We start from the raw sequence: 21,035 nt of genomic DNA, 5'->3' as shown, positions 1-21,035 counted from the left end.
GATAAATGAATGTATAGCGTGAGCCTGGTCCTTCCTCAGCTCTGAATATATAATTTGGAAGAGGTGCTTCGCCACAGGTACTGATGGTAGCTATTTTTCTGACATTACCCAGGGATGCCACTTCAGGGGAACATGCAGGTTTTTCCACAGCACATCTCTCACTGCCTGTGGCACAGCACCACTTCACATCACATCACATTCCCCAGGGCCCAGGTACACTGCAGATCTGCTTTCTTGCTGGCAAGGGCACAGAGCAGGCAGTGAGAGGGGGGACCTTGAGCTTCTGTGTTGAAAGACTAAGTCCCCCACCTAGGCCAGACGACGGGTCATGTCTGCGTCACCTGATTTTGAACAGCCTAACAAAAGGCAGAATAAAGAGCACCCTATAATTAAAGAAATGCACATCGTGCTTTGCAGGCAGGCTGGGGTGACTCATTCATTTATGCAGGCCTGTAAAGGTCCTTTTCAGTCAGTAAACCTGAGCTGTGCTGTGTAGTGCATGCTTCAGTTTTGGAGGGTAATCTAGGTGGGGCTTGAGTTGTCTATCTGGCCTGCAAAATGGCACCAGGACTTCCTTGCTAGGAGGCAGGGTATGCGTTTGCATAGGAAGTTTTACACTAGGTGGTGCAGGGAGATATGTCAGCCCAGGGAGAATATGACCCAGACCTTAGGACCTCATAAATCACCATGCTATGTGTGGCCGTCTGTGGTGTTTGATGTAAAATCCTGTGGAGCACCGGTATTTGCTGGCTGAGGAGCGACACGTGTCTGATAGCACCTTTCAGCACTTACCTCATGTATTTATTCCTTCCAGTGCCTTGGGCCTTACTCACCAACCTTTCATTCTTGTGAAAACCAGGCAACAGAACTTCTGTTCTCCATCCTCTTTTTTCCCCTCTGCGTTGAGGTCCATTTTTCAGCAGGCCTAGAAGAAACCTTTCAGAGGTCCCCAGAGAGGACTCTTTCTAAAACCAGAAACCACCATCACAGCGGGACTCAGCGTGTTAGGATAAGACAAAGGAGCACAGCCCCAGCAGTTTTCCTATTAATAAATTCCTTAAAATGTGACGCAAATCAAAGTAGTTCCTAGGCTGATCACTCATTCACTGCACAGAGAGGTTCCCCAAGCAGAAGGACTGTCAGCAGAACTGCTCACACCCAGCCACAGATGAACAAAAAAAAAAAAAAAAGACATATGTATTCACTGCATTTACGGTAGAGGAACTCCGGGTTTGCTGCTCCTTTTTCCAATGGCTTGTTTCTAAGAGTCAATTCTGATGCTCTGAAGGGAGCCTGGAAGTTTGTCCTGGGGCAGAAGCAAGGACAAGGAAACAACACAGTAAGTGTTCTGCGGTGTAAAAAGCCACTGTGAAGAAAGGAGATAATTTGTTTGTTGCAACCGCAGGGATGAAGATTTAATTTAGACACTGAGGGAAGCCAGTGAGCAGGTGAGAGGAAGAAAGCCGTGGGAGAGTTCACCTAGGGAGGGGATACGTTCCCCGCTGTTGGGGAACGTTGTTTTGAATAGGCTAGGTGAAGGTCTGTTGGCGATGATAAGGAGAGAGAGGAGGGAGACGCCTTTCAGAGATCATCTAGCCTCTTTCCATCACGGAATTATGTGATGCTGGCATTAGGCCTCCGGCCCCTGTCAGCTGGCCAGGGGCTCTGTTAGGTAGCCTGTGAGCTATTCATCCTGAGCCTCTCAAGTCTTGCAGTAGGCTACAGCAGCGCGCTGCTGGACCAGCGTCCTGTCGGGCGGCTTGCACTCACCCGTGAATGAAAGAGTACTTCCGCGCTGGAGGGAATAATGACTTTTTAAAGTTAATTAAAGATTTCATCTATTGGAAATCATGTGAGAAGAGGAGAAAGGGAGAAGTGCTACATTTAAAAAAGCCAACAAAATATCTTGATCGTGGGATATTGTTTGTATAAAGTTGTCAGTGCTCTGACTTCGTTTAAATTGCTGATTCAAATGGCTAATTTAAGCAAAATGCTTAACATAAAAAAAAAAAATGAAGTTATCTTGAGGTACACATACACAAACACCCCCCCTACAATTGTCCCTCGAGATCCCCACCAACTGAAAGCATTAGAGCCACTACCGATGAGCAGCACTGAATAGGACAAAATATAAAGATGCTGTCTACTAAGTAACGCTGCTGTCATGAAAAAGACAGTCTGTAAGAACAAGGAGTGTCCTTTATTGTACTGGCAGAGTTAGGAAACAACAGACATGCTTCTGAGTGCATCGATCCTCCTTCAGGTTCCTGCAAATCTGCTCACTAAAAAAAAAAAAATAAAGGGCTTGCATTTCTAAAAATATGGTTTTCCCAGTGATGTCTTCTGGCCTAACAAAATATATTGCCTTTCCCCACACCCCGGGTCTTGTTTATAGCAGTAACTTGGCTCATCAACGGCTGTAACAGCTCTACTACTGTAACAAGGTTAAATTCTACAGCACTTGCCCATAGGTTCACTGCAGTTTGCAACTCTGGAAGCTCCGCGTCCTCCAGAAACAGCTCTCAAACAATCCTGTGCGAAGACCTCCGGGCGCAGGACGGGATGCGATGGTGCCCAGGGAGCACACGCGCCGGGTACGCGTCCGGTGCTCGTGACTGTTTTAGCAAATGCTGTGTAGTTTGTGAATACGAAGTGTGCATTGCCACGTAACCGCTCCCTGGAGCTGATCCAAACCTACCCTTTTTCACCAGTTTTCACAGGGCCGTGAGCTAGTCTGACTGAAGTAACAGAGGGTTTTTTTTCTCTCAGTGGCATCACACAGTTTGGCTTCCCTGTGTTTGTAATTGCGGGGACAGCCCCTCAAAGGCTCTCGGGAAGACTGGCACCACAGCACTTAAAGGGTGGGCATGCAAGAGCCTTTGCAGTTTTGGTTTGGTTTGGTTTATTTGGTTTTTGTTGGGGTTTTTGTTTGTTTGGGTTTTTTTAAACTGTTCCTCTATATAACTAACCTATGGTGCTTATACGGTATGAATAAATCTACTCACCTTCTTCACAGGAGATGACAATTTTGTTTTACAACAAGCGATTGAATCTGCTATAAGAAAGTCCAACCACCTTCTGTATAGCAAAGGATAAAAGAAAGCGTTGATTTTTGTTGCACCTAAATAACCCAAATAATTTAAAAATATATTAGCGGTATGTTCCTTCAGATGTTCACCGTAAAGTTAGTTCCTGGCATGATCATTATATTATTATATTTGTAACTGTTTTTACAAGAGAAAGGTAAGGCACAGCAAATTTTGCTATCCATTTGTAGCGCAACGATCGCATGATGCGCGAGCGTGGTGAACTCGGGGAGAAGGCCCTTGTGAAGGAATATCAGGCTGCTTATGGAGAGCCAAAATAAAAACCCTTTTCAAACAATCCAATTTTTAAAAGCTACAAATAGTATAAAGCAGAGAAAAGAGGAGTGAAGGTGTAGAAGGACACGATTAGATGGTTCTTCAGTTTCATGATGTGCTTTTTTCCTAAAAAAAATAGTCCGATGGTGTAGATGTCCTAGACAGCAAACAAGTTGTGTAGCAAGTATTTAAGTGTCAACATTAGATTCATCCACTGTGGTGGTGGACGTCAGGCCTTAATAGACACAGTACATCGGGGGGAATTAATCACAGTAAAACACTCAAACGACAGCAGATTTTATTTCATTTTTATTAAAAAGTACACGTGGCTGTTGCCTTTCTCCCAGTTTAGCTAGGACAAGCTTTAATATCTCTATTAATTCTAATTACAATAGTATAAGAATTAAGATGGGGGAGCTTTATTTTGACAATGTGCAATACAGTCTAAAATGTAATTTGGGAAATAGACAAAGTGGCACGTTTAATCCGATCTTCCTGGACAGAGGAGAATTCCCCACCCATCAATGAGACATTATCACTCGAGACCAGATTTCCCCACCTCGGTAGACTTTCTCTGGAATGTGCGGAGGTTCAAGCTTGCCGTGTGTCACTCCAGTGGGGTCTGGTAAACCGCAGCCATGCACGGCCCTCCTCAGCCCAGCCAGGCAGCGGGAGCATGCCTACAGCTGCCAGCTGGATCTCGAGTTTTAGGGTCACTTGCAAAAGCCCACTTCTCATTAGCTGTCCACACCAATCCCATTGCACCACACAGGCAAAGTCAACTTCGCCCTCTACCCTATACCTAACCTGTACCTGCCCAAACAACAGCTTTCCAAAATCCACCTTCAAACCGTCCATATTTCATCCTTTCACGCTAAACTGCTCTCCTACTCTCTCTACACCATCTCAGAGACAAGCCTTCACAAAGTTATCCGCTCGTCCTGCAATAATGCTCCAACATCAACAAATGCCTACATGAAGACTTCCACAACAACACTCCAACATCAAACAACTCCTGCATGAAAAATTTCACTTTCTCCTTAAGATTCCACCCTACACTAACCGCTGACAAACGCGCACTATGCGCACCAAAGCCAAACAGTACAACAACGGGCGCCGAGCTAAAATTGCATGTGCAGTGCAATATTGTAGGTGTGAGCTCATGCAGAGGTGGGCTTGGAAGTTGCAGAGTGTACACCCTGTGGTTTAATAGGGCATTTTATTGGGGAATCTGTGTTCTCCCCGGGAGAAGTGCACAAGCAGAGGCTGTTTAAAGGCAAGATGGGAATGGCTCTCCAGGTCTCTGAAGCTGAGAGTAATAAATTTTATCTGTGTTGTGGCACAGGATCTTCTTGTCCACTTGCTTCTCCATCCAATCAGGTGCTGAGAGAGAGAGAGAGAAATATTTAAGGCAAGATTAGCAACTTCAACATCCCTGTCCCCAAGCCTGCAGACATCCTCGGAAGCCAGATCAGAGTTTTGCCATTCTCCCCCGCCTTACTGGGCTGTGTTACTGCAGAATTTTCTGTCCTAAACACACTCTCGACCCATCTTACGTGCTTCAAGGTTCCTACACCAGCATCCCTTCCTCAGGTACCTCAGCATTTCTCTTTGAATCCACACCTCAGTGCCATCCCCTCCCTGAGGTACCTCGGTGTTTCCTGTAGAACCCCACTGGCATCATCCCCTCCATGAGAGGTACCTCAGTGTGTCCTGCTGAAGTCCTTTCGGTGCCATCCCCTCCCCGAGGTACCTCAGCCTTTGCCGCCGAAGCCTCGCTGGTGTCGTCCCCTCCCTGAGGTACCTCAGCGCTTCCCGCCGAAGCCCCCCCGCGGCATCATCCCCTACCGGAGGTTCCTTAGCTTTTCCCGCCGAAGCTCCTTCGGTGCCGTCCTCTCCCCACTCGACGTACCTCAGCCTTTCTCGCTGAAGCCCCCCCGCGATGTCGTCCCCTCCCCGCGGTACCTCAGCATTTACCTCTGAAGCCTCCCTCGATGCTGTCCCCTCCCCGCGGTACCTCAGCGTTTACCGCTGAAGCCCCCTCTGGCGCCGTCCCCTCCCTGAGGTACCTCAGCGCTTCCCGCCGAAGCCCCCCCGCGGCATCATCCCCTACCGGAGATTCCTCAGCATTTCCCGCCGAAGCTCCTTCGGTGCCGTCCTCTCACCCCTCGACGTACCTCAGCCTTTCCCGCTGCCGCCTCCCGGTGCCGTCCCCTCCCTGCGGTACCTCAGCCTTTCCCGCCGACGCCTCCCCGGTGCCGTCCCCTCCCTGAGGGACCGCAGCCCCTGCCCCTCGCGCGCTCTAACGCCCCGACGGCGGCGGTGTCCTGGCCCTGCACCGCTTCAGCGTTTACCTTCCCGACCCGGCGCTGTGAGCTCACACTCACTTTCCCTCCTCTGCCCTGGCGTCATCACGGGCTTCACCCTCAGCCCCACCGCCAGCATCTGAGCCCTGCCCGACGGTCAGCCCGGGGCTCCCTTCCCTCAGAGCCACTCTCGTGTTTCCCGGCTCACCCCGGTCCGTCCCCCGTCCAGGGCCGCGGTGTTGCGGCCGGCGAGGCACCTCAGCATCTCCCCGTGGTGCCCGCGGGCTGGCTGCCCCTCGCCTTCCTCCTTCTGAAACCACCTCGTCCCTCCCCCTCCAGCCTCCCCCCCTCAGCTGCTATCAGGGTGGCCCCACCAAGTCACCTCAGTGTCCGCCCGCGAACCCCTCGCTTACCCTCTGCCCCGCCACTCTTCACACCCGCTGCTGCGCCCTGGCAGCACGCGCGACGGAGCCCACGCAGGGCGCGCCCGTGGGGCACGTCCCCGCCCATACCGCGTACGAGCCAATCCCGTCCGAACCCGGCACCGGGCCCCGCCTCCTGCCTCGCACCGCAGGACTGCGCGGGAGCCGCGCCACGCGCCGGCGGCTGCAGAGCGCGGCTGTCCCGGCCGCGGCGCGTCCGCGTTCCCGGGCACCAGCGGAGGGCCAGCACGGCCCCGGGTTGCGGCCTGCTCGGGCAGAGGCAGCCCGGGGACTGCCTGAGCTCGAAGGCTCCACCATCTGCATCGCTGTAGGAGGGCGGGGGTCACAGGACAGCACGAGACGGCAGACTTTGTGTCATTTCCACCTCCCGGTTTACAGGGCGGCATCCTTTCTGCTGGTTTAGCTCAAGCATCTTTCTTACTTCTAATTGCATAGCAGTAACACTTGCAAAAACTCACTTCTGATTAGCTGTCCACACCTGTCCAATTGTACCACACAAAGTCAACTTTGCCCCCTGTGTTGTACCTAACAGGTACCTACAAACTGTCCAAAACCTACTTACAAACTACCTGCCTACCAGATTTCATCCATTCACATCCACTTGCTCTCTTACTCTCTGCACTACATCTCACAGACAACCTACACAAAGTAAGCCTCGTTTCCTGCAATCGCACTCCAACATCAGCGAACACCTGTGTGAAGACCCTCACGCTCTCCGGGAGAGTCCACCCTACGCTAATTGCTGACAGGCACACTGTCCTCACCACGGCCAAAACACTGGTGCAGGGTTAAGACTGCATATGCGGATCGGCCTGTTCTTTTCCACCTTACCCAGATGTTCTGCCTGCCTGGGGATGCTCGAGGCCTCCCCAGTCTCCCACATGGAGCTCAGCCTCTCCCTTCTCCTCCCCACCTTCAGCACTCCCAATGTCCCGCACTCAGAGATCAGGTGAGAAAAGCAGCTGGAACACGCGTGATCCTTGCACACAAAATGCTCATTTCCACGCTACTGGTTCAGGTAGTCTAAAGGACAAGATGGTCAGAGATGCAGAAATAATTACAATAGGGAAAACGTGAGATGAAACGCACCACAAGTCATTAAAAAAATCCCATTTACTGGTTGCCGTGCCAAGCACACATACCTTTAGACAATGTCTCACTCTTAAATCCTTAGTGTAAGGAGAAGAGAGCACCAAAGAATTCATCAGTTCCCCAAAACAGCAGTACTGAACGCTGAATTAGAACTACAAAGCATTTAGATTCTACGGTTAGAAAACAGTTCAATCAGTTAATAAAGAGCAGACACTTGTTGAAACACTGAAAGTAAATCTGCTTGCCAGACCCAAGAGGACAGCCTCTCCAGGAGCTCACCAGCCACTGCTTAAGCACTCCTGAGGGGTGCTTATCAGTTAGAGATGATGCTGGGACACCAGTTACAGACTAACTCTCCGTGCCGAGCAGGACTGGAAGGTCCTTGCTTTCCCATCTCTACCCCTTCGCTGGAGGACCAGGACTGAAGTCTCCAGATCTATAATACCACCAGCTTCTATCTGGATTTTGAACAGTCCTTTTAGTTTTCTTCCAGGAGGTTAATAATCATCACAGAGGTTTAAGGTTTCCCAGATGTCTCATTCTTGAGAAACCTTGTACAACAAAATTATAGCATGACACAATATACTGTAGTCAGTCTGCTGCAACTAAAACAACAAAAAAAAAGACCCAACCATGGATAAATAATTCTACACCCAAGTTCCCATTTCGTTATTTATGGTGCTCTGTTCATTCTCTTGGTGATAATCCATTTTCAGCAGGTTCCCACACAACTCATACACAAGCATTTGGTTCCCGCTTCCAGACAACGTGAGCTGAGCTAGAGCTGGTGGTTATCCCTGGGGACTGTGTCAGGGCAAGAGGATGGGAAAGTGGTGGTGGCAGTACTAATCAACGGTTAAACATCAGAAGAAAAAACTAGACTTCCAGGCAGAGTACCTTGGTGCTGAGTAAGCTGTTTATGCTGCATTTTGAAAATTTTCCCAGCACAGTGTATTCAGATAGATGTGTTTTCATTACTTTCCATTTAAACAAAGTCTTCTCTGGCTATCTCCATTTTTACATCAAATGAGTAGATTTACTCTGTGTTTGAATTACTTGATACCATTCTCATTCTAAGAATGTGCAGAGGCTAAGATAGCCAACCATCTTATGAGAGACTCGTTGAGAAACCAATACAAAAGGTGAAAGCTGCTATCTTCAGACCAAGATGTAGGAACTGTGTCAGTAAGCAGCCCTGCATGTCTCCAATCCATCAAGATAAACCTACCTGAGGAGGAGGAGAAGGTGGAGAGGGATAGAAGTGTGTTTTAGACAAGCACAGATTGAAATTGAGCTATAGAAACTTACTGCTAAGTTGTACAACACAGTAACAAGTTTCCATAAACATTTGTATGTGTATAATTATATATTTACTAACATTCACATATTTACTAACATTCACATATTTCCTAAGGCATTAGAGAGCTCTCTTGCATTCATGTACCTGTGCAGTAGCCCTCAGTAGGGACTTCACTGGCTGGCTGCAAACTTGGAGAATGTCATGTGCAACTCCGGCTGAGCAGAAAGAAGCAGATGTAGGAGAAAGTTACAAGGTCCTTTACAAGATAATGGTCATTTTTCGTCTTTTCAGAATATAATAACAGATCAATAATATTGTTATTTTGATTATGAATAACCTGTATTATCACTCTGCAGGGTGTTGTTTTCTTAAACCTCCATTGCAATACCTGCACATGTGCATGTATGCGCACACATCTACTACAGAATTTTCCATTGAGTTCCACATCAGCTAACAAGCATTAAAGCCTATGTTTCCAATCACCATTCCCTCTCTAAACTTGAAGCCTTGCAGGCATCTTTCTCCATGGTTTTACCCAGGACGTTCAGCATAGCAGTCTCGGTTTGCTGAAGCAAGTGGGGTCTAGGATGGGAGCCCCTGCACACCATGGCTCCCACTGGCTGCTCAGGGCCTTCAGCACTCCTACGCCAGTCATCCTCCAGCAGCCACCCAGCTCCTGTAGCCTCAATTCCAGTAGGTCTGGTCCAGCCTTGGTAAGCCCTGATGTGACACGATGGCAGTGCAAGAACCAGAATCTGCCTAACAGCTCTGAAGCAGTATGTCTGCAGCAAGCATGCTCTGTGGCCCTAGGAGCTGTCTGGGCAAATGTTGTACTGGCATTACCAAGAGGAAAGTCTGTCTTTGAAGCACTGTGGGCAGGGATGAACACCCAGGTGGGCACCATACGTAAAGAAGCACAAGTGCCTTAAGGGGCCAGGTTTGAAAGCAAAAGGTACTTCCTCCTGTGCAATGCAACTGGCTCCGGGGCAGCGACCAACCAGCAGTTCACTCTCAGAGGTGACCCACGCTTCAAGAGTCAAGCAGCTTCCTTCAAGGTGCTCAAAGAGCAGCTTCCCATAGTCTGGGCTGCTGTCAGTGCCAGTGGCAGAGTGTTTGGTTACAGGGTGCTCCTTTGACCCAGATTTAGCATAGCCAGCAGAGAGGACACCCATAGCTTGTGTCCCATGGCATATCACAAGCAAACACCTGCCAGTGTCCATGCAAAGACAAAGCAGGACTCAGAGATCAAAGATGCCTTCCCCAACCCAGCTATCTGCCAGAGGCTGGTGAGTCCCTGCATAATACCCCTGAGAATACAGCATGTTGCAAGCTCGTGTTGAATAAGTGTGATGAGAGGAAGGGATGCTGATCACTCCTCCTTGGTTTGCTCCTGAAAGGGCATAGGCTGGTTTTTAAACACCTGTGTGGAAGGCCTGTTCCTCCGAACCCTTCACGCTAGCCACTAACTATTCAGACAGACCGCTTGCTGCTTTCCCTCAATGTCTCTGCACAGGGGGAAGTGAAGAACCAGCCAGTAAGTGGGGTGTTGTACAACTAGAGAAAATCATTATACCATAAAGGCCTTTCCAGTAATCAGGAATCCTTAGCCTCTGCATAGCCAGTTCCCTTAGAGGACTTACAGGTTACATGAACAGGAAAGAAAATAAAAGCAGGCACAGAGGTGAAGAAACTGGCTGGATCTTCTATGGCAGGCAAAGAGAGCTGAGCAAGGAAGACCTCAAGACTCCCATCCCACCAGGTTCCTGGCAGATGCAGCCTGCCTTTCTGTAGCTCAACCCCAACGGGAAGAGGTCCACATTCTAGAATTCAATACCTTGTCTGTTTAGTCCTAAAGAGGCCTTCCCCGCTAGCACTCAGTATGCTTCTATGATAAGGTAGTGTAAGGAGCAGTTCAAATTACAGAAGTAGGAAGAACTAGTTGAAGTGGAGAGGAAGCTTATGAGACAGTACAGGCTTAAGCTGGTGAAAGTTGTGCTAATGCATAGGCTTCTGCATATGAAAAAAATAACAGGAAGCATCAGAAGTGAGAGATGAGATGGGACTTCCCATCAGCTTTGTTAACAGAAGCAAGCACGATGGAAAATAGCATCATTACATCCACCTTCCTGATAGAATACCATAATTCATATGACAGGAGACTAGTAAAAGAAGGTCTCTGTTATGACATTGTTCCCCTCCTCCTGACCTTGTGTTCCTGCTGGCGTTCCCACCTTTAGATGCACCAGCACTTTTTTAAGCATTTAGTCTGTGAAGTGTAGGTAACGCCTACACTTTCCTTTCAGTTTATTCACAGCAAATCTTGCATCAAAATATTGTGTTGTTTCATTAACTATTATTTGTACTTCACTGCTTTTCATCTGCTCACCACTTACATGCTTATGCATTTAGTAAAGCTCTTAAACTCAGTATTGTGACCACCTAGTTTTTCTGAGCAGCTCCTAGGAGTTTTACAGCACGTGGCTCTTGTCTACAAGCTGGCACAGGGCTGCCCTGTTTGGGAAAGCTCACTGGGAGCATCATTGACCTTTTCTGACTTTCTGGATGCATCCCATGAGGATGATGTTCAAACCCCTTAGCAATGTGGGTCCAGCCTACCTCAGACGCTTGCCCCCCTGACTGGGGCACAAGCCAGCAGCCGAGATCTCTGCAGGATGCTTCGAGGCCTGCAGTCCTATACTTCCAGTTTTTGCTGGACTTCAGGAACCCTGCAGGAGTCAATGGACCAGATATGACTCTCAATTTCTCCCCTTCCCCCTGTAAACTGCCAAAATGTAAAATTCCCTGAATACGCAAACTGTGGGCCATGTGGCAGCACAGGACCTCGTTGGACGGGAAAGTGGCAGCTTGATGGGAAGGACAAGGGCAGACCACCAGCAGAGCCCACGCGAGACGGCAGCGGGACCTTGCCCTCTCCCATCCCCGCTCTGTGACCGCCTGGGGAGCCGGTGGCCCCGCGTGGAAGGCGGGTGGGCTCCCACCTTCCCCGGGCTCTCGGCCCCGGCGCCTCCGAGGCGCCGCTCGGGCCCCGGCCACCGGGTGGCAGCAGCGCCCCGTCCTCCGCCGCCGCCCGGGGCCGCGGCTGCCCATCGCGGGCGGCAGAGCCGCCCCGGCGCCGGCGCCGGCCCCGGCCAGGCTGGCTGGTGAGCAGTGCTGGCGCGTAGAATCCGCTTGTAAAGCGTGGGTCAAGGGGCTGCCGTGTGCTCTGCACTCTGGCCGGGTAACCCCGTTTCCCCACTGCGACCATCCCTTCGGGTGGTCCTTCCATAGAAGCCGAGGTGGCCCAGACCTCCGATGCACATGCAGCAAAGCCCATGTATGAGGACAAACCCCTGCTGCTATCCCAGGGGCCCTCCAGTAACATGGCTTTGGGGCTGCTGCCTTTTCCACAAGGGTCCCCCCGGTCCCAGGCAGGTTATGGGTGGAGGGGGAGCTGGCACTTCTGGGTGACAGCAAACCATCTCATCTGCTGACTTCCACAGACACCTGCCCATGTCAGGCCAGAGGACAGCAGGGGGGAAGGCACAAGCTGGACCACCGTCTCAGCAGGCTGAGCACAATTTGTGAGCCAGAGTTTGGCCTGATATAAATCTCACTTACTGAAACATAACCCCATTCCCTCTTGTTCAGTGCAGAGAGGAAGCAAATTAGTCTCCTTCCAGCCTTGTCCTTGCTTCCCTTCATTTCTCCTGTGGCTGCCACCAACCAGCTCCTTCAGGCTGAGCACACACCTTGCATTCCTTCCTATTTTCCTCACTCCCTTCTGAATTGTCCCAAAGTTTTCTCCCTCTCTGAGGCCATGGTGCCCATTGCTGAGCACATTTTTCCAGCTGGTGCCTTCCCGGTGTCAGGATGACTTCACATAGTGACCTCTGCTGCTCCTGCTGCCACAGCCCAAGCTTTGTTAGTTTATTTAGCAACTCTCTGGCACTGCTGACTTGGGTTCAGCTGCAGCTCAACAAGGCCTCCTGGGCCAGACAGCGCAAGACGGCTGCCTAGGCACTTGCTGCCTTGTCCCCTTTGTACAGCTAGTCCTGCCTGCATGGCCCCCTCCTCAGTTGGCTCCTACTGCCTGGGACCACATCCCCCAGCAGCCACAAGCACTGGGAAACCCAGTCCCACCAGCACTCACCTGCCGCACCAGATTAGTGTTGTCCTCTGCCAAAATCAGTCAATTACTGCCTACTCCATTGCCCTGGTTAATAAAGACAATATGGGCAGAGCCAGCACAGCGCCAACAAGACCCATCCTGTCACAGCCAGGACAGAGCTACAGAGACAACTGCCAACTAGGTAAGAGGCAGCCAGTCTTCTTCAAGATCTAGGCAGAGCACTCAGCTATCAATCCTGCCTGAGGACCAGTGCAGGTGTTTGGAATGAAGGGAGTGCAGTTTATTCCACCTGGAAAAGCTTTTTCTGTCAGGTTGCTGCTCCCTGCACATCATCCAGGTGCTGCAGCATGAGGGACAGACACATGCCATATAGGGCAGTACCACAGTCCCCACCAGCAGCCACCTGCTGAAAGTTGCCAGGCTCATTGCAGTTAAATCATTGCATGTTGAGAGGGGCTGGGTGAGAGACCTTGGGAACACTCCCACCTCTCAGGGCCTTCTGGCAGGGACAGACAATGCAGATTTCCCATCCAGATAATTTAGGAAAAGTCCAAGGGGTGGGGGCTGGGGGGATAAAACTAGATTAGCCTTTCAAACTTACATCCTCAGCACTGGTCAACTGTCAAGTAACTCATACCTGGCCAGGGGAACTCACCCTCCCTGTTCCTGTCATGCCTGGAGCAACTTTAGAGATGAGACACAATGAGATCAAGGACCTCCAGAGCAAAACCTCAAGCATCTCTGACACTAGCTGCAGGAGTATCCCTCTACCTCAGGTGCAAACTGCTGACATTTTGGTGCTGTTTTTTCCCTTAGTCCCTGGCTGAGAGTCACATTAGCATCCACATGCTGAAGAGGAGAGACCCTGTCCCCAAGGGTGAAAGAAATGTCCGTGATAGATCCAGCAGCACCAGGGGAAGAGCTGGGTCCCTACACTTGAGGGCCTGGCACCTCCTGAGATCCAGCTGTGAGCCCCAGGGAGGAAATGCAGAACAAGGAGTCCTGGCATCTTTGGAAATCAAGGCAGGGACCCTCTGGGCACCAAAGAGCTACCCTAGTCCTACCCCAGGATGTCCTGAGCTCACTCACTGATTTTTGGGGGGATGGTGCTGGCCAAGTCCTGGCTAGAAAGCAGAGAGGCAGATTCCTCAGGAGCTGCAAACAATTTGCCACCTTACTACCTTTTTCCACCAGTTTTCTGTAACCAAACCATTGTTTAGACAAAGATCATTTGTCCGCAGTGCAATTATATCAACTCAACCTGCACAGTCCTATGCTACACAGTACTTGTTTTTCTCTACTCATTCCTGGCCATGTCATTCCAAATAATCCATGAAGTTCTCATTTTATAGGTAGGAAAGCAAGATAAGAAAGGCTCAGGTGGTCATTTGAAAAGCCAGAGGCTGGCATCAGTTTTGGGATTAGATGCTACATGTGCTTGATATTCAGGGATGAGCCAACCACTTGGTTGAGCCAGCTCTTTAAGGATAAACTTGACTGATTGAGAAAAAGGAGGTGAAGGAGGAGTTGTGGGGCCCTACCAGTCACTGGCAAGGTTGTGTGTTTGCACACCAGCTAGCTGTTATCTGTGTTCCAGTACTTTCCAGACTCATTCTACCTCAGTGTTCAGGCACGTTAGCTGGGATCCTGGGGTCCCTGTGGGGTGCTCTCAACATGTTACAGAAACTGTGATCAGGTGGGGACATCCTCGGGGGGACAACATTGCAGCCCCTTGCTAGTGATTTGAGAGGTGCCATCCTGACAGGCATCCATCCCCCAGAGCTGCACAGCCCGGTGTCACACGTGCAACTGAAGCTTGGCTGGTGCAGGACAGTGTAAGTTTGCCTGGATTCTCCCTTGTGTGTTATTTTTTCTGTTCAGGGAGGCTCTTCAAGTTTTAGGGTTGCTAATCTTTATACGTAATTCCTTTTGCAGAGTTGTTATTCCCAAGGCACAACACAGAGCCAGCAGACTATTTAAAAAGCAGAATGGCACAATGGACAAACAAAGCAAAACCTCAGAGCTAAGGTGTCCCCAGTGCCAAGCAGAACCAGACAGTTACTCCATGTGTCTTTCCTATGCTACTATTTCTACATCTACAGTTTGCTTTGCTCACAGTAGCATGAGATTGTGAGCACATGCTCCACAGTTGACCACAGACCCTTATCTGCAGAACTGCTCTCTCACCAAGTCACTCTCCCAGTGTAGGTTTGGACAGTTGACTCTTCCCCTCAAGCTAGAACTTTGGACTTGTCTAGTGAATTGCATCCTATTTATTTCAGTCTGTATATTCCATTTGCCAAGATCTTATTGGAAATCTAAGCAGGGTGACCTCCAACACATTTTCCACTCTTCCTAGTCTAGTACACTCTGCAGAAGAGGAAGCTTGATCTGTCTTCCATCACATATATCAGCAGGGAAATTCAGAGTAGCTGTACTGCAGGTACGGGTCCCAGAGCCATTCCAGCAAACCTCAGACTGAAAGTGGGTGCTCTTAGCCCAGTTTCCCAAAACCTCCAACCATCCTCATTTAAGTAAAATTAGGATGGTAAGAACAGTTGTGATAATGTCATGTAACTCTACACCAAAAGCCATACAATTCTGCTACTTCGCCCTTACCTTACTTTCTTTTCTCAAAGACTCAGGGATAAAATCACCTGGCGTTATCAACTAGAGAAGGCTGAAGTCATTTCTGTGCCAACATGGGTTGTTCTTGAAGTTTGTACCTGAATTCTCTGCAAACATGACCTCCTCAAACACAGCTTGGATGAAGCAAAACACATACCTTCCAGAACACACCGAATGCCCGCTGTGTGGATGTGTGAATGTGTGAATGCATGTGGTGGTCGATCATCTCCTACAGCTCTTCAGTGCCCTGAGGACTAGACTTTGTAAGAGGCGATTGTAGAGTGACTTTTTGAATGAGACTTCTATGTTAGCATTGTCACAAGACTTAAGAGACAAAACAAGGACACTTTAAAAAGGTAATCAGAAATAGCTAAAAGTAGATAGTGGGCTGCAGGGTCCCTTCAGTGTTACCTGCCCAGGATTTCTTTTACACTTGCAACAGATCTCTCCCCCTACTAACACTCCAAACACAAACACCTGGTTAACACAGGGCATTTTACCCATCAAAACTAACATGAACCCAGAGGTCTGCAGCCTTTTCATTTAAGTGAGGAAGTAGATGTGGAAAGGCAATAGTGTGTTTCCAGCTCCATTCTTTAAAGGAGACAGGGTAGACAGGTTCTTTACAGACCTGGAAAGGCAGCAAAACCAGGCAGGCAGGTAAGGGCTTCATTCCCAACAAGGAGACCTAAAAATGTTCCTGGCCAGAAACGTAACACCTTGTAGCACCTCTCTCCTTCAGGACTCCAAATATCGTTTCCTTAGCCAGCCATGCACACTGCCGCAGCCCGTCACACATAAGGGTGGGGAGGCACTCTGCTCAGGTGGGAATCCTGAAGGATTTTCAGTTGTGAATGGACTCGGACAAAGGACACAAGCACCACCCCCATTTTATAGAAAAAAAAAAAATGCTGTTCAGAAGATATAGCTCTTCACTGGCATAAGCAAAGATGGAAAGGAGGAAAAGCAAGGCTGCCTTCTGGAGGAATACAAAGACAGTTCTCTGCTCTAGTCCCATTGCCCAAGAGGAAAGAAAGCATTCACTTTAAAGGAGACTGAGGTATGGATGTAGGCAAAGTTAGGGGTGGCAGACAGGGAGAGGCATACCCCATCTTTCAGGTTTTCCTTTGTATGCCACTGCTAAGCCCAGAGTAGGAAGGTTGGGATGAGGGTCCAGCAAATTTCCCCTTTGTCCTTCCTGCTTCTCATACCAGCAGCATGTGTGCGTTCTCAGGGCAGCCCCACCAGTTTTTCCCTGCCCTTCTCGTAACAGGAGTCTATCAGAAACCTCTCCAGAAGGAGAAGAAATACCTGTGATTCGGCCTGCAGCTCGGAAGGGAGATGTCTCCCTGATCTCTAGACCCCAGGTTATTTTTAACTTTGGGAAACCATTTTTGTTCTCTAAGTGTTGGGCAGCCCCCAAATGCCCAGGCTGCTATTACAGCAAGGAGACAAGGTAGAAAGCGACGATGCAGAGCACACATGCAAAGAGGATACACAGTGGCATGGGACACCGCACTCTGCCCAACAGGAGCAGCAGCAAACTGACCTTGGATGTGCCCTCATCCTTTCCTGGTGCTGCAATTTGCCCCTGTGCTGACTATGTGGCAATCCATCCCCAGGGCTCACGCGTACAGCCCCACAGCATCACCTGTCTCCCCACGTAGATGGAGATCCACTCTTAGGTGCAGCTGGCATCTCAAATGTGTTAGCTGCATCTAAAACTGTCTGACACCATGGAGCAGGAGACTGTGGCACTGCCCACGCCACCTAAGCTGGGTCAGAAGATCTGCCGCTAGGAGGTGGCATTACCCCAGGTCCCTGCTTGGCACTTCCACAGTGCTGGCAGCAGGGGATGCTTGAGATGATGGTCTCAGCCTGAAGGGAAGGGGCAGGAGGTGTGGGCTCCAGGTGTGGGAAGGAAGGCACAGAAGGCCTGGAGGAGGAGAAAGGCCAGCTGAGATGACCGGAGCAAACTGCATCCTGAAGAAGGGAGGCTGCAGAACCGCAGATGGTGTCGCTGCCCAGCAAACACAGGCCGCAGAGGGTGGGGAAGGGTGCTCAGCATGCCGGCTTCTTGGCACCTGGCCTGCCATGTCTGATGTGGGTAGAAAGACACCAGAGAGCACCAGTGCTGAAGAGAGGGTGGCAACACAAAGACCGCTGTGTTCCGCTGCTCTCCATCCCCTTCTCCCCCTCCTCTCCCAATTTATTTACCCGAGTTCAAAAGACAGCCTCACAGTCCGGAGGGACTGGCTGAAGTGGCCAAGGGGTGGGCTGTGAGGTCATCTTTAATGAGGGCAAAAATCCAGTGTCAACAATGCTGCCCATTGTATGGCCCTGTTTAGACAATACCGGCTGGCTTCTTGCTGCTGGCATCCCGAGGACTGGGAGCAAAGCCTGTTTGGGGTAACAGGAGGGGAGGAGGATGGGCAGGGGGTCTGGCACTGAGTCAGGCAGCAAGGGATGGGGCAAAGTGCAGAGATAAGCACCCTATCCCAGCCAACAGCGCGTTATCAGCCTAATTCTCTGTGCTGATAAGATTACTGCACCAGTGGCAGGGAATTTAGCCATCCTGGTCACAGCCTGGAGGCATGGCCCGTCACCTCAGTTACATCTGCTTTCCCTGCTGACCCTGGCAATGAGACCTCAGTGATTTCTGCTATCTTATTGCCTCCTTCTAACCCCACATTTCCCACTCAGCAGCAGCGGGGTGGCAAGGTGAGCTCCAGCTGCTTCTTTCAGCCCTGGCCCTTCCCCAGGCAGTTGTGGGAAGGCAGCTGGGGGTTTGGCCACTGCTGCCCTTCTGGGAGCTCCCAACCGCAGCTGTTAATTGAAGAGCCCAGGTAACGCAAACTGAATTTAGCCATGCTTTAAAGGTGAGGATGGAGCAGGGGATCTTCAGGAGTTTGTGGGATCTGCTGAATTCATGGATGATGTTTTAAGGAGGGGGCGAAACATGACTGATAGAAAGCAAGCAAGCGAGCAAGATGATGCCAGTTCTTGTAAACATAAGCCTCACTTTTGGTAAATGCCATGATATCAGACTCCTCAAGTCACAGTTTCTGGAGCCAGGTAACTACACAACAGTCTTAGCTTTCCATTTCAAAAAGGAAAGCCATTTGCCACCTCTCCTGGCCGAGGAAGAGTGTGTGAAAACACAACACAGGGTCACCAGATTCCAAAAGAAAGCACAAGGGAGAAAGCAGCAGTAAACAAGGGTAGCGACCCCACAAGCCGGCTTCTGATCCCCTGGCATCTGGACTGCTGTGACTGACAATCCTGAAAGACCTGCCATCACCTTTCAAGAAGGCATTAACTCCAAGCTCCTGTAGTCTGAGGCAGGTCTTGTCCCAGCTCATTCTGTAGCTGTGGGGCCCCCACCTCGTTTCTCTGCAATACATAACTGTGCCCAGAAGTCAACCTGTCAAAACGAGGGGGACCATTAACCTCTGAAACTGCTGGCCGCAGCAGTGAACCACGCTGGTGTTCATCTGCTCTGCAGAGAGGGCTCGATGCCTTTGAAGAGCAGATTCTTTATGAGGGGAAGGAGAAAGAAAGGAGGATTAGTGAAATGACTGAAAACAACCCCTGCACTTCTCGTTGGATGAAAGGCCCATGGCATGATTCTCCTACCCCTCGAAAAAGCTCTAAAACTGGAATTGCTTCCTACTTCTTCAGGAAAACAATGCAAGAGATGCAGAAAACAATCCTAGGAGAATTTTTGCAAACCTTTATTTTTGGCAGAGGGGAAAGGGTAGGGGTCAGCTCTTTCCCAGTTTTCAGCTTATTCCCTCCTTATTTGAGTCTCCTCTTCTTTTTTTCAACTTCCAGTTGTGAAATGGAAGAAGAAGAAAAAGGGGGAGACAGGGAATGATGTTAAAGAATATAAACAAATAACATGAAACAAACCTTGCAAAGCCGTGGCAGCAAGCCTCTGTGTGTGTGTGGCTTTTTTCAACATTTTTGGAGGGGGTAACTGGGGAGATTCACTAAAATTTCCAGGATGTCGACACCAGATGAAATCTCCTTGCAAAACTTACTGCTAAATGGAAAAGCAATACTTTTTCTTTTTCCCCTTTTTTTTTTTTTTTTTGAGGCAAGAGTAGGAAAGAAAATGTTTTGGTGAAACCTGCTTAGCTTAGCCTTGATGCTTTTTTTTCTGCATCCTGGCACTGTGGTAGCAAAGCCAGGCTGTTTAGTTCATCCCAGAAGAGGAATATAACCATTCTTTCTCATTTGGGCTCTGCTCACAGATAGTGTCTTGCGATAAACCGCACTGCTGGTTTGTGCCTCTCTTTTCCCCAACCTTGATAAAAAACTGTGAGACCCTCTGACAAAAAGTACTCTGCAAGAGCTTTTCACTAGCACAGTGCCTCAGCTGGGTCATGAAGCTGTGGAGAGGACTTCTCAGGAAGGTGGAAACAGCCTTACATTAGATCGTGCATTTCTGAAGAAACCCTGTGCTCAAGTTCATGGCCTGTGCTGCCTGTGGCATGGCTCTGCTCATCACTGCCCTGCGCCATGGCCCTGGCATTGCATCACCTCATTTATGAAAGACCACGACCTCAGGCAGCAGTCACCAGATGCAGAAGAATTGGATCAGTTTCCTGAGGACGATGACTGAAGCTGAATCTTTGCTGAGCAGTGTTGGTGAACTCCACCAGTGATGTACTTCTGCTGAAGGCTCAGCTGGGCAGCTCTCCCTGGAAGGAGGGGAAAGCCTGTCTGGAGACAGACAAACTAGAGCAGAAAAAGCCCAGTTTAAGCTGTACTGCTGTGTCTGTACTAGACATTTCTGGTTTCCCACCTGTGCTGCCCAGTGATCCTCCCTTTTGTCTTAGGCCTTGAGCTGCAGAGCTGAGGCCGGAGTCTGCAGCAGAGACTCAGATGGGCAGGGCGCGGTGGTGGGGTCAGGGGTGCACAGGGTGCTGGCAATCGCCCCGGCCAGCAGCTCTCCAGGGGAGTGAGCCTGACTGGCACGGCACAGCCAAGCCTCCAGCTCGCAAAGGGCCAAAAAGCCTTTTGACAGGCAAGGCTGGAGCTGCCGCAGTCTAAACATTGGGAAAGCAACTACCCTGCTTACCTCGCCAAGATGTCAATGCGTGAACCTCGTGGCCACATTCAGGAGCATCAACCTGTTTCAAAAGTGAGCAAAATGCCAGCTGGAGAAGCTGACTATGCTGTGAAGGGCCTTCCTTGGGACTGTCCTTAGCACATAAGACTTGAGACCTGCTAGGTGAGCACAGCCCCGACGATGGTCAAGATCCATCTCTCCCTCTGTACAAGAAAAAAATGTGATGGTCACCTCCCAGGATAACTTGGCAGGGGCATATTCAGAAAACTTATTCCTGTTGTGTGGGAGTAGCCAGACATGGTGTTAATTTTAGAGGATGACAAAGTCTAGCTGTCCGGTAAGTTCCCTCTTAGCTGTGCTCCACGTCTGAGGAAAGAAACCAGTGGAAAAGGAAAGGGCTCTGGTGGGCCTGAGTATCTGCAAACCTGCAGACCTTGAATCCCCAAAAGCCTCATTGTCACCCACCAGTAGCATTGCCAGTTCTCCCCCTGGTTCGTGGCATTGTGATTATTTTCCCCATGTGGCATGAGCTGCAGATTATTTTTAAAAATCAACAAGTACCACCTTCTTTTTTTTTATTTTTTTTCCTTTCTGTTTTTCTTTTGGAAATAGTAGGAGTCGGATTTCCTTAGGGCAGTTTTTAGCACAGTTTATAGCTCTTCCAAAACTCACATAGAAAGTAGGTAGGATCTTTAATT

The 21,035-nt window shown here is 49.8% G+C and overlaps 1 long non-coding RNA gene across 1 annotated transcript; it reads right to left on the bottom strand.

Annotated features, from left to right (window-relative positions):
• Nucleotides 1-3,790: 3,790 nt before the first annotated feature.
• Nucleotides 3,791-11,232, bottom strand: LOC148054816 (uncharacterized). The gene is made up of 3 exons (XR_015707004.1): nt 11,120-11,232; nt 8,648-8,718; nt 3,791-4,745 (listed from the first exon to the last, which is right to left on the bottom strand). It is a non-coding gene; the product is annotated as an uncharacterized LOC148054816 (long non-coding RNA).
• Nucleotides 11,233-21,035: the final 9,803 nt, after the last annotated feature.

The sequence above is a fragment of the Nipponia nippon genome, unplaced genomic scaffold (genome assembly GCF_047370975.1).
Source record: "Nipponia nippon isolate SJK-2023a ecotype South Korea unplaced genomic scaffold, ASM4737097v1 scaffold_3, whole genome shotgun sequence".
Taxonomy (NCBI): Eukaryota; Metazoa; Chordata; class Aves; order Pelecaniformes; family Threskiornithidae; genus Nipponia; species Nipponia nippon.
Note: the sequence above shows the minus strand (reverse complement) of the source record. Positions and strands in the feature narration are given on the sequence as shown.